Below are 13,093 nucleotides of genomic sequence, written 5' to 3' on the forward strand. Positions count from 1 at the left end.
ACGTTGGAGATCTTAAGACGGTTGTAACAGCTTTTTCATTGACGACCACGATAATTGTGTACTCATGGCGAATCAGGTCCTGTCCCGACACAGCACTGGAGTCACCAGTGGGTTGTCCCGGGCGGGCGCGAACCACAGGTCGGTGGCGGGGGCAGGGTGTGGCCAGCGGCGTACGCCTGGCCAGCGCGTCTGGGCGCAGACATTAAGTGGCTGTTCCGGCCGCGGAGAGGAGCACCCGACACCGACAGCGACAGGTCCAGACGCCACTCAGTGACATCCGCCGGCTGAGCACCAGGTAAGGCAGCCACCACCCACCTCTCAGCGGTATGAGTATCCCTGCCTCACGCCTTCCATCAGTTTCGAATTACCTTGTCTCGGGTATGCAAACATAGTAAATTGATGAAAAACCTTTAAAATTCAATAATTATTTATACCAATTTTTTTGATACGACATGGAGTTCAATCCAGTGCATGTGCGTTCTGTCTAAAGCAACTACAGTTGCAAGGTTGGCTAATTTATATAACAGTGTCTAATTACTATTTTCTCTTCATGTGATTAATGTACAAGATATTACACATGTAACACATGTCTACTTTTCATGAGCATCATCGTAATGAAAATATACGTTCTGGATACAGCCCCTATCTGTGGATCAGTTATATCCGTGGTATCCTCTTATTCGAGGATCTAGTCGGACGAAGTACGAAAGAAAGCTACTACAGAGTTCGGAAGGCTGGATAAATGTATTAGGGGAGGGATAATTGGTGTGTGGATAGTGCAGATGCAAAAAAGTATTGCCAGTGAAAGACAAGTGTCTGGGATTGAGTGCCGGTCTTCAACATACGTTTAATATATCATGGACTTTTAAACACATTTCTTAGCGTATTTGTACGTATTATTACATAGTTTTCCATTATTACGAGTGTATTACGTAAAGTGAATCTGTAGCAAACAGGTGGGGCTGTAAGTTATTGTCACCGGAAATGGGTTGTGCCGTTCTTTGTTACATGGATGGATGAGTCTAATGGTCGCTCATTTAGGTAAATCATCATTCCGCTATCATTATGGCACGTCTACCATTATGAAATCTTCACATACAGACTGAATGAAAAGTGTTATTTTCTGCATGCAACCATACAAGATCAATACATTACAGCAGCCCACAATGTTAAACTTTATGGCATGCAAACACACCTGTGACATAATTAACGTTCTAGATCAACGCTGGCCTGTTGTTGCTTATCATCTCAAAAAGCGTTTTATAGACCGCGACATGTAAATACCATAACGACAGACCGTTTTTACAGTTAAAACTTTACTGCAGGGTAGACTTAGACTAAAACTGCATATTTTAAACTGTTAAATGATTTTGCGATAGTGGGTTTCGTTAATATGAAGTGCGATGGATATGAACAGTGCTTTCATATTTCTTATCACGACGTCTCCACACTTATCTTACACAGCGTGTCACAAAAAGGTGTAAAATTGTGCAAAATTCAAGAGCTGTAATTATTTTCTTCTGTCAGCGAGGTCTGATGTCAGCCACTACATTTATGGTTTTGATATATTTGGGAAAGTCGATACAGAAAGATGTATAAACTTATAATTAGTTGCAAAAAGTATTTTACTATAGTTTAAAAATGTTTAAAAAGTATTTTGCGACTGAAACTGCAATTGAGCGCTGTAAATTCTCCAAACACCTGTAATTTCTATTGTTTATATTACGTGCTCTCTCCCTCACTCTCTGCGTGCCTGTGGATAAGTGTGTGTCAGTCACATTCACTAAAATGCACTGGTTGCGGAAAACTATTCGTGTTGTGTCTGCATTCAAGAAAACTTTCTTCTAATTGTAACACATTGCTACTTCCGAGTAGAAAGTTGTGTTACAAACGCGTTTAGAATACCATTTGCATGACATACTGCCACTGTGTTGCAGAAAACGCTTGTCTCTCTGTTATTCTATTTGTGATTGGCAGCTAAATAACTTAAACATCATACAGAACCTTCTTAAGTCACTATGAAAGACCATAAGAACATCAGTGCAGGGTTACTAGCATTTTTACGATTAATACCGAAGAGCAACAGCTCTTGAGTTGGATGCATTCATTGCATAGCAGTACAACTAAAATATAAATTCTATTTTTATGAAGCTGGGCACTACTGATTGTTGGTTAACGTCTCTATGTTGGTGCGGAAGGTCTCCATAGTTCGACTGTGCGAACTTTCGCATTGTGGCGGTAACTTTCGCGTCGTAAGGTTGTTCCGAATGTATAACTTGTCAGTAGTCAATAACGGAATTTTAATCAAGATCGCTTGCAGGAGTGTGATCGAAATGCGTTTGATCATATTCGATACAATGTGTCTGGAAAGTAATCATTCAGAGGAACGACGAGGATCAACTCTTGTTTACTAGCTTAACAGAGTTAACAAACAGTGGCGTTGAAAGGCAATAGAGGTGCACAATAATCTGCAGCATTTGATCCGCCTCAGACTCACAGAACATGTAATTTTGGTAGTTGTGACATTTTTCAAAGCTCATTTTATCAGTAGGCACAGACAGTTTTAAGCATACTTTTATAGGTAACGCTGTCTATGACATGTTGAATGTTTCTAGAGGCACACAGTCGTCAGTTACGCTTCGTGGGTGCACTTAATGAGGCATTAATACGTTTTATGTAAACTACTCTAACTCCCATGTGTTTAAAAAATTCTACAATTTTTCTTGCGTTTTTGATTCACGAATTATTCTCTTAAAAAATAAGAAGGTGAACTTAAAAGTAGAATTTTAAGTTTATTTAGGGTTTGTTGAAGCATATTTCCAGACATAATTTCGTGGAAAAAGCAGTCACTAAGCGAACGAACCTACGAATCACATCTTAAGTAACTTCAGTAAAATCCATATGAAAGAATTCGACTCGGTTGCATGTGCTATATTCTTAATACTCTTTACAATTCGTTAACAACTGAGCAATCAAATAAATACGAAAGCAGGAGATACTAGGAATAATGGAGAACTACGTGAAAAACGTGGGTGATTGGTAAGTGAGACAGCTAGTTCGTATACTATTCAGAAACATGTACTGGGAGGAGGAAAAGCTAAAGAGAAAACATGTAGAGTCTGATAAATGAGCCAACTAAAATACGGAGGATGTTGGAACTGGTGGATGCGTAATGAAGAAAATATTACAAAAGTACAGGAAACAATGGAGGACGGCAGAAAACCAATAGAAAGAGAGACAAAGAGCGCTCAGACTACTTGCATGTCGCCACGGGGTATCCAAAAACTAATGATTTTAAAACATGTTCAAAAAACGTGTACTGAGACATGGCAGAAATCACTTTGAACCACCTAATCTGCGACACTAGACGTGCAACAAAATACCACATTAATGGGAAAAAAATAAAGTTATAAGTGACTACCACCGACAATTTTAACCTCTGTGCTGTAAAGTAACTATTTTTACCTCCTGAAGCAACAGATAAACTAAAATGAAAGAACGCCTGTATTTATCGAGAGGCATGTAGCTAGTGCAAGGTTAAAATTTCTCTGCTTCGCAAAAGGCAGATTGATCACAATTTGGGAATCTGTTGTTAATATATAGACATATATTACTCTGTAACGTAATCGAATTGTCATGTAGAGAGTATGAACAAACAGCAGAAAACATTGCCATCAGGATCATTCACTACTGTTAACAGCAAGTAGTCGTGTTGCCTTTATTACGTTCAAACGAGAAAACTGGAATCCCGTCCTGAACGTAAAGTTTTTGTTTCGCGACGACGTAATCACACCACATGTTAGTAAAGATTTAGATTCAGCTAACGCAACAGTTAATAAAGGGGACACTGAGTTCAATCTACAACATATTTATCTTGAAAATGACCGAAAGTTCCTATCCTCCAATATCAAGCGTATGAGAAAAGTAGTACAACATATTTTTCAACAGGAATTAGTTACGACAAATTTTGTTTCGGGATAAGTGCCACTTCTTTTTAAATCTAGCTTACGGAAAATATAAAATCGAATCTTCAGCGATGAACTGACCTTTTTAAACCGATTTCCAAAAGTTCTGTGAGCCGATTTGTTGGTGTGTAACATACTCGTAGACAGTAGCTACACTTTAGTACGATAGAGGATTTCCAGAATCAACATCAGGCCTTTAGCTACACTTTGTAGAAAGATTGGAAGTGTACATAGACCTGTAATGTGTTCACGACGAAAACAAAGTGCATTTTGAAAACTTAAAGAACAGGAGCCAATCAGTAACCTACCCTTAAAAGTGTGGCTGAAACATATATTTCGTTGCTATTTTCGTGTGGTGAACAGAGGTGCACGACGTCATGTGTTCCTGCACCTGAAGCTTGGCCTCGGTGCCGGCGAATCCCGCCACGATATGCTCGTAAAGTAATCGCACGTCGAGCATAGCAGACGGCGCGATGTGCGTGACCCTCGCACGCGGCCGGCGGTGAACCCTGGCGTGTAGCCGCGCACAGTGTTTTCGATGCTGCCGCTGCCGCTGCTGTTGCGGCAGGGTCGTTAGGAGGCGTCGGCCGACGGCCGATGGCCTGGCCTTGAGATCGCAACGGTCGTCATTAGCAGAGGAGGCACAGCCGCAGACGATTAACAAAACATTTAACGTATAACGAAACAGGTAGCCGAGAACCTGCTGGTTTTCCAATTAAATGTTTGTATATTCGATTCGAAACTGGAACTATATTTGAATGAATACCTGGACAAGCTAATGTACTTCCTACTTCTTACTGAAACTGGTTCGGCTGGAAAGCAAAGTAGGGAAAGAAGAGCAGCTCTTAACGTCGTGTCTACGACTAAACCCGAATTGTAGAAGGATTTGAAAGAAAATCTCCCGTGCCCTTACCAACGAACCATCGAGATATTTCCCGTAATCGATGTAAGGAAATGCAGATATTGAAGCAGAGAGCAGTGATAGAGGTACAAGTACTCACGAATTACTGACTTGCTCCATACTAACTTGTTACATCATTCATTTGACAACTGAATTTAATAATGTTCATAACTGAGATTGAATACGTATCTCATACTTCAGGAAGTGAGTATTCTGTCATGTACCATCGTAGCATTATCCGTAATATTCTCCGACTAATCAGCATCTCTACATCAGCCTTCGTAAGTCCGTTGTTCCAGTAGATGAGGCACCATATATTTCAGCATCTTGTTATTCATTTATGTAACAAAAGTAACGTTATCAGACATGCTATTTGAAACTTTCGTTATCAATTCCGTCTTGTAGGACAAATAGTAACGAACTGGTCACACTATGTTTATATCGATAACATTTTTATATCTTAAGCCGTCGAAGCTGTTTGGAGATTTCAAAAATACACACATCAAAAGAAGTTTTGCATCACCTTGGTTCCCAGAACTCCTGAAGATAGACGTTGACTGTTCAGAGATTTCGCTAAACCCGCCCACAGATATAAACAACCATGCTTGAGCAGCGCCTATTAGACGGAGGGGGTCCGACAGCCAATCAGTTACAGTCATTCCACCAGGAAGTAGGCACACAGCTCCTGTTGACTGTAGTTCAACCATACCTAGAAGGTCAATACCGTGGTTCGATCGCATCCACATTGTCACTTTGTGCCAGAAAGGGCTCTCATAAAGGGAAGAGCCCAGGCGTCTCGGAGTGAACCACAGCGATGTTGTTCGGACATGGAGGAGATATAGAGAGACAGGGACTGTCGATGACATGCCTCGCTCAGGCCGCCCAAGGTCTGCGACTGCAGTGGATGACCGCTACCGACTGATTATGGCTCAGAGGAACCCTGACAGCAACGTCACCATGTTGAATAATGCTTTTCGTGCAGCCACAGGACATCGTGTTAGACTCAAACTGTGCGCGGCAGGCTGCATGATGCGCAACATCACTCCTGACGTCCATCGAGGTCCATCTTTGCAACCATGACACCATGCAGCGCTGTGCAGATGGGCTCAATAACATGCCGAATGGACCGTTCAGGATTGGCATCACATTCTCTTAACCAATGAGTGTCGCATATGCTTTCAACCAGACAATCATCGGAGACATGTTTGGAGGCAGCCCGGCCAGGCTGAACGTCTTAGACACACTGTCCAGCGAGTGCAGCAAGGTGGAGGTTCTCTGTCCCTTGGGGGGGGGGGGGGGGGCATTATGTGCGGCCGGCGTATGCCGCTGGTGGTCATGGAAGTCGCCGTAACAGCTCTTCGATGCGTGAATGCCATCCTCCGACCAATAGTGCAACCATATTGGTAGTTACTTCGCTCGAATAGAGTGGCCAGCATGTTCTCCAGACGTGAACCCTGTCGAACATGCCTGAAATAGATTGAAAAGAGCTGTTTATGGACGACGTGACCCATCAACTGCTCTGAGGGATCTACGGCGAATCGATCGCCGTTGAGGAGTGGGACAATCTTGTCCAACAGTGCCTCGATAAACTTGTGGGCGGTATGCCACGACGAATACAGGCATGCATCTATGCAAGAGGACGCGCTACTGGGTATTAAAGATATCGGTGTGTACAGCAATATGGAGCACCACCTCTGCAAGTCTCGCTGTATGGTGGTACAACATGCAATGGGTGGTTTTCACGAGCAATAAAATGGCAAAAATGATATTTATGTTAACCTCTATTCAAATTTTCTGTACAGATTCCGGAACTCTCGCAACAGAGGTGATGCAAAACTTTGCTTGATGTGTGTATATAGATGGCGTGCATCAGGTCACTGTGGAGGAGGGGACGGAAGGAGAGCTTCCATTTTTAGATCTTTTCGTAGAGCGTAAACCAGATAGTAACTCGATCGACACCACGCTGACAGAAATATAGAAACATATGAGGCAGAAAACATTACCAAGTCTAATACGGTGTAGGAAAACTGTTGTCATTCAAAGCAGCTCCCAATCGTCTCGCAGTGGGTAAATACAGGTCCTGTGGTTTTCAACTGTAAATAGTACTGAGATATGGTGACTGTGGCTAGGGGTGGGGACGCTTCATCCTCGTGCTCACAAAATCTGTCCTGGACCATGCGAGCTGAGTGAATAAGGGCGCTTTGATCTTGGAACAGAGCATCACCTTACGTGTGAAGTGTCACCAGCATTCGGGAGGACAACTCTTCAAATCTGCTTCCAGCCATCCAGATCTACGTTTCTGTGATTTCCCTAAATCGCTCCAGGCAAATACCGGGATGACTCCTTTGAAAGGGCACAACCGATTTCCTTCCCCAACCTTCAAACTTTCCGCGCTTGTGCCGCGTCTACAACGACGCAATGTCGACGAAACCTTGAAGCCTAATCTTCCTTCCGGTCTACAGCGCCACCACTGGGGAACAGCCAAAATGGTCACATAATCCTTGACAGTAAAACGATCATCCAATGTAATAATAGGGCTCATGAAATACCGCTTTGTCGCTGTCAAAAATGGTTCAAATGGCTCTGAGCACTATGAGACTTAACTTCTGAGGTCATCAGTCCCCTAGAACTTAGAACTACTTAAACCTAACTAGCCTAAGGACGGCACACACATCCATGCTCGAGGCAGGATTCGAACCTGCGACCGTGGCGGTCCGTGGTTCCAGACTGTAGCGCCTAGAACCGCTCGGCCACTCTGGCCGGTTTTGTCGCTGTCCAAAACATCAGTGAACCCCAACCATGTTTCAGTATTCGGACGTAAACTCGACCGCAGGCTGGAAACAGAAACAAGATTCGTCGGACCAAATGAATTTCTGCCATTGCTCCGTAGTCGAGGTTTTATAGTTTCGGCACCAGGTTTTCCCGTTACAGGCATTTGCGTCACAGATGAGTGACTTCGCAATTCCAACTCACCCAGCAATTCCTTGCTTATGGAGACCCCTTAGTGTTGTTTTGGCGCTGACAGTATTCGCAAGTATTACAGTCAGATCTGCTATGACTTTTGCAGCTGTCTTCGTCTAATTTTTCGCCGCAGTTCTCTTCAGTGACAGTCTGTCATGACGACTCTGCCAACTCCTTCGCCCCGTTGTGACTTAGCGGATGTTTTTCCGCTTTCCCTGTTGCGGTATAAATCATTGACGCGGTGCCTCTAGACGTACCAAACACTTCGGCTACTTTGATTACGGAAGCACCCTTCATAAGGGCACCAACAATTTGTTCACGTTCTAACGCACTTATCTCTAACGTAATGCACTCACAATCACAAAACACACTGTTCTGACCACGACTGACATTGTCGCCGTATTAAGTACGTTGCACACGTGCTATTCGTCGTCAAATACAACAGCACAACTGACAAGCTTCGCTTGCGTCTTCATTTGGTGTTAAACATGCATTTATTTAGGTGTTTCCATATGTTTATCCAGCCCCTGTAGCTCAGAGCGCAGACCTTGCACCACCCTAATATTCCTTCCTTCCTTCGACACAGAAGCAACATTGTGAGTTAATCCGTGCAGCTTCAGAATGCTACGAAGCTCACCAATGGGGCATTAAAATATAATCATCTTACTGTTGAAACAATTTATGTTGCTGAACACCTCAGGAGTAAACATAAAATTATCATTGATGATTAAAAATGTCCCATTTATCATTACACAGCGGTTCTCTCATCCTAGGGGTACAGAAATCAGAATGTACAACAATAACTTTAAGCAGGAAAGTGACTGTAGTGTTAGCGTTGAATGGAAGCAGGCTCTCGACGTTGATAGCTTGCAGAAAAATTTGCCAGATTCTTTAATTTGTAACACGAGCCACTAGCATCGCAGAAATCAACACGATCCTTGGTGAGATGGCGTCATGATGCCACTGCCTTATCAATTACTTCCATGATAGTAGCAGTCACTATATTCAGTTGTTCGTTACGTGGAGGCCATCACCTAAAATACGAGACTTTTTTTTAACTTCAGGCAGCAAGAACGTATAAAAACTTTTACACACTAATGTTGATCCGAGAAACGTTGTTCTCAGTATACATTAAGATTCGTGAAAATCGCAATACTCACGGTCGGAGGATGTCTGGAACATGTAAGTGTTTCCGACTACAGGAGGGACGATGCGGACAGTCCCCTTTGTTGTATGAGTAAAAAGATCAATGCTATGTGAGGTTCATCATATGAAGAACCAATACTCCTCGTTGCTGACATTGGACACAACACCAGCATTTCACGCAGCTTAAAACGTAGTTGCCTGGTCTGACGAGTCTCGTTTCCAATTGTATCGAGCGGAGGGACGTGTACAGGTATGAGGACAACCTCACGAATCTATTAGCCCTACATGTCAGCAGGGGGCTACTCAGTCTGGTCGAGGCTCTATAGTGGTGTGGGGCGTGTGCCGTTGGAGTGATGTGGGACCCCTTCATACGTCTAGATACGACTCTGACAAGTAACACGAATGTAAGCGTCCTGTCTGATCACCTGAATCCATTAATGTCAATTTTGCTTCCGACGGACTTGTGCAATTCCAGCAATACAATGCGACACCCGACACGTCCAGTGTTGCTACAGAGTGGCTACAGTAACACGCTACTTCCGCCGGCTACTAAAATCCCCAGACATGAACATTATTGAGCATATTTGGGATGTCTTGCAACGTGTTATTCAGAAGAGATCTCCACCGTCTCGTACTCTAACGGATTAAGTGCAGCCCAGCAGGATCTATGGTGTCAGTTCCTCCAGCACTACTTCAGACATTAGTCGAGTTTATGCCACTTTGGTTTTGTGGCACTTCTGCGTCCTCGCGGGGGCCCTACACGATATTAGCCAGGTGTACCAGGTTTTTTTTTTGTTTTTTTTTTCTCTTCGGTGTAGTTAGCAGGACATGATCAGACTCAGCGATCACGCAGAGTTAGTGACATATATGACAATGTGACATATAGTTTAGTACACCTGCTAATACATGTTCTTTTATGTTTTATTTTATTCCAGTCACAAACATCTTTCTTAGTGTTGTCATCGGCTAGTTCTAAATTTAACCTGATTCGCATAGGGCATTGCGTGATATTTCTTCCGCCAAAACAGTGCTTGGAAGCAGCAACAAAAACATGCGTCCACATGTACCATTCTGGCCAATGTATTCGCTGTGGAATGTAAAAATTATCATAAAAAGGAAAACAAACTTACTTACCTATGCGCAGAAATTAGTTCTGTTGCAGGAACACCGTCTTTGGGTACAGGGCCCCTGAACACCGTCACGTTAATTGTTGCTACCTGTGGACGGCGACGTAATGAGGCTGTCCAAATAAGAGTACTTCTGTTTTAAAGAATCTGATATCATGATTAGTTTTGACGTGACGTCTTTCCTCAGTAGGGTGTCACTGATGGAGTCTCTTGAACTTCTAAGCAAAACGCTTGCTTCCAGAATCCTGGTGCTGTTCAAACATATCCTGAATTCAGTACTTGGCAGTTTAGATGATTTATGTTTGAGCACAACCGCACAAATTAGGTACGAGTAACACCAGCTACATTCTGTAAGTAAGGGAAGATTACGCAGCAGATTTCTCATTCAGATATCTCAAATGAATGTTGGTGCTTGTGAGGAGATAATAGTATGCCTTATGTAAGGAAGAGAAAAGTTTGTCAGCACATGTCTGAATTCGACAGCGGCAGGATCGCTGCCTGTCGAGAATTCAGTTCATCGGTTCACGGTATTCCTGCTCTGTTCAGGAACTCGCGACTGTCATGCGAGTATGGAAACGAGGACAGACATACTTCACGATATGCGGGATCTCAACGGTCGCACGGGAGTAGCACCAAAGAGGAGAGACATGTGCTTTTTTTTTGGGGGGGGGGGGGGGGTCACGCAATGCCCTACATCTACAGCAAACTTGAATCAGGAACTCGGCTCCCATAGTGAGATAGATATCTACACATTAAGTGTGATGAGTCTGAAGCACCACGGGTGCACTACAGCGATTTTTGCTGCGACGTCTCTTGATGCGGCAGCAAAGAAAGGCATAGCAACAATGGTGCGCCAAATGTGGTATCATGTAGGTCCTGCAAATGATTATCGGTTGTGCGAACAGAATAATGATGGATATATCCGTATGTGGAGGCTCAATAGAGAGCCTCGTCAGATTGCATTCGACAATGTCATAGAGGTCCAACACATTGCGCGGTGTGACACTGGGTAAACAACACGGTCTCCTCTACCTCACATAGCCAGTAATTTGATCAGCAAATGTCACAATTTTGACGTGTCAAGACTGATGGCTGTCATATTTTCGAGTTCTCTGTGATGTTATCTTTCAACAAAATAACGCAATACCACCGCATATTGCCTATACTATCTTGAACTACCTTCAGTGTTCGACTTTTACGCTGACCAGCAACTCCGTCAGACATGTCACCGATTGAAAACATCTTATGTTGAGTTGATGACTGATTGTCACACCACTACACGCCAGCTCCTACGACAGCTAAAATATGGGACAGAGTTGAAGTAGCATGGAATGACGTACCCCTGTCAGTTATCGAAGATCAGTTAGACTCGATATCGATAGAGCAATCGTTGCTGCGAAGACTGGCAGCTCTGTGTACTAAATTTCACTCCCTGTATATACCAGAAATATGTATAAATTTAATGAGATATTGTTCCTCCTCCACTGCATTCGCACAGTAGGTATAATTTCGTATTGACTATCCTTCTTTACGTTGCAGTTGTTACGACCAGCAGTGTATTTTGCCGCTAACACCTGGCTACTTGCCCGAGAACTCACTTCTTAACTACAACCGAGGCAATCATGATTATTTAAACCTGTGATCTGACGGGGTTTCTCTTATGGGGATTATTACGGAGGAAGTAGTGGTGGTATCTTACAAATGCTCTTTACGATAATACGTTTCTTTGTTTCGTCTAGAGCTTTCTGGTGCAGTCATGTATGGTTTCAGAATGGGCGAGTGGGTAGTTAACTGAAGAAACACAACTTAGTCTCTGCACAAATCTGTCAGCTGAGAACAATCATTGATTAGAAAGTTTATCCAATGTACTGAAATTATATAGCATCTCTTAAAAATATTTCAGAAGTGTACATAGTAACCCAGTGTGAGAGTTTCTGGAGGGATTTCTTACAAGAATGTTCCTAAATATAGAGGTAGCACCGCGTTTTTCGTTAACGTCACTGTAACTGTATTTCTGATATTTAAACAACCATTGGTTATTAATTTGGAACACTATGTTTCTCATCTGGATATCAATTTCTTTCACTACAGATGCAACTGAATTCTGTCCACAGTCATCTTTGTATAACGAACGGGATACTTTGTTTTTCGTAGTACTCTCAAACGGTATCGCGTAAATAAACCCAGCGGGAGGACAAGCAGTGTTAATGTAGAGAATGCTTTCAAGACCTTGACCTTCGTCCGATGGACCGAGCTGTTTTGCATGCAAAGTCGTAGGCTCTTTACTCACGGCTTATTTATTATTCGCTGGGTGGACGTCAGATAGACTATCGGCGCAGCGGTGCAGAACTGTGAAAGGAAACGTGACTGGGTGGTCGCCCGCCTTGCACGCTGCTGCGGCTAGCAGGTGTGTAACGCGTTTTGTAAAGCCTGTCTTCCGACAAAGCGTGGTTCTCGATCACGGGCAGGTATTTTGAGCCTCCGAATGTTACTGATATGGCAGATGGTGAGCTGATAATGTGACAGTATCACAAAGTCATGTAAGTAATGTCACACATTTATTTAAGCCGGATTAGATATTTCACATTAACACGGGTTGGGACAGTAAACATAGGATAGGAGTGCTACATACTTGTAGCAAAATTTACGGAGGAAGCAGAAAGGGATTAAATGCGTGTGCTTAATCCTTCAGTACGATGGAAATGGGAAGTTTTACACGATGAAAACCGTGACTGAATGCTTTCGAACTAATGTTCATGCTTTTACATTACTGTAGTATATGTCGACTAAAATTTCATCCTCATGCGAGTTGATTTTCAGTTTTTTCAATACAAAGCTACAATTTAAGACAAAAATGAGTGGATTGTGGTTATTGGATGTGTCAAAAGTTACTGTAACTTTTGAGGTGTAGGTTACATCACAGAATGTCTACAGCACGCAGACATACGGCTTATCTCTGTCTTTCGAACTTTGAAACAGGTCGAATCATTGGC

At 43.0% G+C, this 13,093-nt stretch overlaps 1 protein-coding gene across 2 annotated transcripts in view; it reads left to right on the forward strand.

Moving 5' to 3' along the window:
- Positions 1-235: 235 nt before the first annotated feature.
- Positions 236-13,093, forward strand: part of LOC124803325 — a 238,515-nt gene continuing 225,657 nt past the window's right edge. Inside the window, exon 1 of one of the 2 annotated variants that reach the window (XM_047264520.1) lies at positions 236-295. The gene's annotated coding sequence lies outside the window, so the exon portion shown is untranslated. The remainder of the gene's footprint in view (positions 296-13,093) is intronic. The other variant, XM_047264526.1, reaches the window with a different exon arrangement.

Source organism: Schistocerca piceifrons, chromosome 1 (assembly GCF_021461385.2).
Source record: "Schistocerca piceifrons isolate TAMUIC-IGC-003096 chromosome 1, iqSchPice1.1, whole genome shotgun sequence".
Lineage (NCBI taxonomy): Eukaryota > Metazoa > Arthropoda > Insecta > Orthoptera > Acrididae > Schistocerca > Schistocerca piceifrons.